We start from the raw sequence: 3,225 nt of genomic DNA, 5'->3' as shown, positions 1-3,225 counted from the left end.
AAGGGGCTGCCCAGGGAAGGGGTCGAGTCCCCATCCCTGGGGGGATTTAAAAGAAGGGCAGATGAGGTGCTTAGGGACAGGGTTTGGGGGTGGGATGGCAGGGTTAGGGGAATGGTTGGACGTGATGATCTTAAAGGTCTTTCCCAACCTCAACGATTTTATGATTCTTGCTGAGGAGCACTGTGGCCTCCATCCCCATCCAGAGCACGGCTGCCTGGGGGGGGCGGGAGCTGCGGGTTCAGTCGTTTCATGATGGAGCCCGGGGAGCATTTCTCTTGTCCCTCAAACAGTTGGGAATGAGTTTGTCCAGGCAACCCGGACAAATTGGGAAAATTCCCTAAAATAAGGAGCCAGGAAATGACCCCGGAATAACTGCTGCGGTGGCAGTCTGTGCTCGGGCGCGGGTTCCCAAGCCGGGGCGGCCTCTGCTTCTCCCCTCATTTCTCAGCGTGGGGCTTCTGCTGGGAGCCAGGGGCTGCTCCTCTCCTTCCAGCCGCGCGCCGGCTTTGCTGGAATAAAACCTGAGTCTCTTCCCTTCTGCAGAGAAATCCCAGGGAGGCGCTGCCAAAGCGGGCAGTGCCCCAGTTGAGGATGTACCCTGTTAAACCCCAAAGTCCAGATCAGAACATCTTCCTTGGCACCCGAGTACCACCAGGATCCCAGTTTCGCCTGCTGCTGACTGCTGGCCAACAAGACGTGCTTTTAAGGGAATAAACTGTTTGCAAAAGGTTCTTCCGAGAGCCGGCCCCGTCGTGCCTGCGTCCTCGCCCTTCCCGTGCTTTCCTCGGCAGCGCGTCCAATTTCTTTCTTCCCGTCCTGCGTTTGATCAGAATTACAAGGGAATAGATAAGCCCTCGCCGTTGGCACAACCTCATCCCAAAACCGGATTCCCGTAGAGGGTTTGAGCTCATTTCATCACCCCTCGGAAGAACGAAGCGACCGTGTCCTTGCCCTGCCCGTCCAACTCTGTCAGGGCTGGAGGGGCCGCAGAAAATCCCATCCCCCCTCTCGGGGCGGGGGGGGAAACCCCAACCCCCCAGCCCACCGCGCCGGGCAGCCCAAGGGGGCTCTGCAGGGGCTGCATGCCGTTTTCGCCCTCCCCGGATCACCCCCAGGTTTGCGGGAGAAGGGTTTGAGCCTTGGGGTAAGCGGAAAAGCAGCACCAGATATTTTGTGTCAGATATTAAAAAAAAAAAAAAGAAGGAAAAAACAAGCCCCCAGCCCCCTCAGCCCTGCTTGTATCTCGGATTTCTGACAGCATTTACGCCTTCCCAGCCAAGCTGGAGAGAAAACAAACCAGTTCAATGACTGAAAAAATGCTTGATTTGCTAAATAGGGCGAAGTACCTTCCTCTCGCGGGGCGGGGGGGGGAACTGGCCGGGACCCAGGGCAGCCCTCCCCCTCCCTCCCCCAAATAGTTGGAGTTATCAAAAGGCCTGAAAAATTTCAGCTGAATCAGAACGGTTCCTGGCAGCCAGGGAGATGTTTCTCAGAAGTAAAACATCCTCGTGCAAACACGTCACATCGGCGCCGCTGCCAGCGCGTAGGGGCTCCCTCTGTACGGCCCCGCTGCCCCCAGCACCGCTGAGAAATCCCCGCAGTCCTTCCTAACTCACAAGAATTAAGGGCCGGGTTGTTGTTTGGTTTATTTATTTATTTATTTTTGAGCTATTACAGCATAATAATAATATTATTAGAATCAGGATTTGGCAGGGAGAAGAAAATCTGTCCCCATTTTGCAGTGCTCTGGAAACTTCTCTATTCTACCTGCTTCGGAGAACTGGCCTTGAGCAAAACCTTTCCACCCGCCCCGGACTCCACCCCGGGGGAGCTGCCCCGCTGCCTGCCCCAACCAGAGACGGGGCCCACGTTGGTGCAAAGGAAAATCCCGGATTTCCTGGTGGGGGCTGCATGCACCCCTGGGTGTCCCAGGGGAGCCGTGGACCTTGGGATCACCAGTTTGGGGTTTTTAAGATCTGCAGCACCCGGTGTTTGTACGAAACCTCTAAGCCAGCAAAGTGCATGGAGATAGTCCTGGCTTTTCAGCCCTAGAGATGGCTGCTTCAGCTCTGCTAATCCTGGGCTCGCCCCCCCTCACCCCTGTGTGCCATGTCCCCCCCCAGACCTGCCCTACTCCCCCACCATGGCTGAACCCCAAATTCGCAGCCAAGGGGTCACCCCCAGGTGGGAAAAGAGCCTGGGGATGCTGAGGATGTGGCAGAGGGCACAGCTGGGGGATGAATTCATGGCTAAACGAGGGCTCCTCAGGTGTTTTCTGTCTGGGTGAACTCCCATTTAAAGGGTGCAAAGGGCCCTTCCCTGGGCTGTGAGGGTGGTTTTGGTGGAGGTGAGTGCTGGGAGAGGTTCCTGGCTGTGATGGCTTGGCAGGCGGTGGGGAGCAGGCTGTGCTCTTCTGCTGCTGTAAATCTCAACTGGCTGGGATTTAGGTGTGCCCAGGGCGCTGCCCCAGCAGGTAAGGGTGAGTGTGTTGCTCCTTGGCTTGGCATTTGGGCTGGTTTGAATGGTGCTGCTGGAGCAGGGATGGGCTGGTGGGCTGCCTGGGGGTGCTGTGGGGAAAGGCTGTAGGGTGCCTCTGCCCCCAGCTTGCTGTGGTGCATTTGCGGTGCTGGCTGGCTTTGTCCTGTGCCTGTTGCCCCAGCGGTGTCTGCTGGAGAGCTGTGTGATGGAGCGCTGGCCTGGGCTCTGCTCCCTTGCAGAGGAATCCTCTGTGACCTTGGGGAAGTCCCTTCTCCTTTTGCCTCCAGGCTAGGGGCTTGTTTCCTAATGGGGAAGGATTTTGCCTTTGCTCTGTGTATCTGGGCGTGCTGCTGTTGCAAACTGATGGGGTGCTGCCGCTGCAGCGAAGCCCCTTTGCTTTCTGTCTGCTGCAGCACTGCCTTCTGCTTTGTACCTGTCCTGGGCAGAGCTGGGAGCCCCCCGAAGCTGCTTCTCCACCCTCTGCCTGATAAACACCGAGGGTGGGATTGCATCCTCCCTCCCTCTGGGGAGCACAGGGCACCAGCGAGGCCGCTTCACCTTGCCGTGGCACTTCTTGTGCTGCGGCCGGGGGATTTCTTGGGATTGCTACAGAAATGCAGGTTTCCTACAGACAGCCACTGCCTGCTCCGATTTAGCTGCCACGCTCTGACCCTGGGTTTTCTCTCCAAAAGCTGCTGCGCTCCCCGTGACCGTGCCGAGTGAAGGGGGTGCTGAGCGGAGCCCCAG

Source organism: Egretta garzetta, unplaced genomic scaffold (genome assembly GCF_000687185.1).
Source record: "Egretta garzetta isolate BGI_Z169 unplaced genomic scaffold, ASM68718v1 scaffold819, whole genome shotgun sequence".
Lineage (NCBI taxonomy): Eukaryota > Metazoa > Chordata > Aves > Pelecaniformes > Ardeidae > Egretta > Egretta garzetta.
This window is presented reverse-complemented; position numbering follows the sequence as displayed.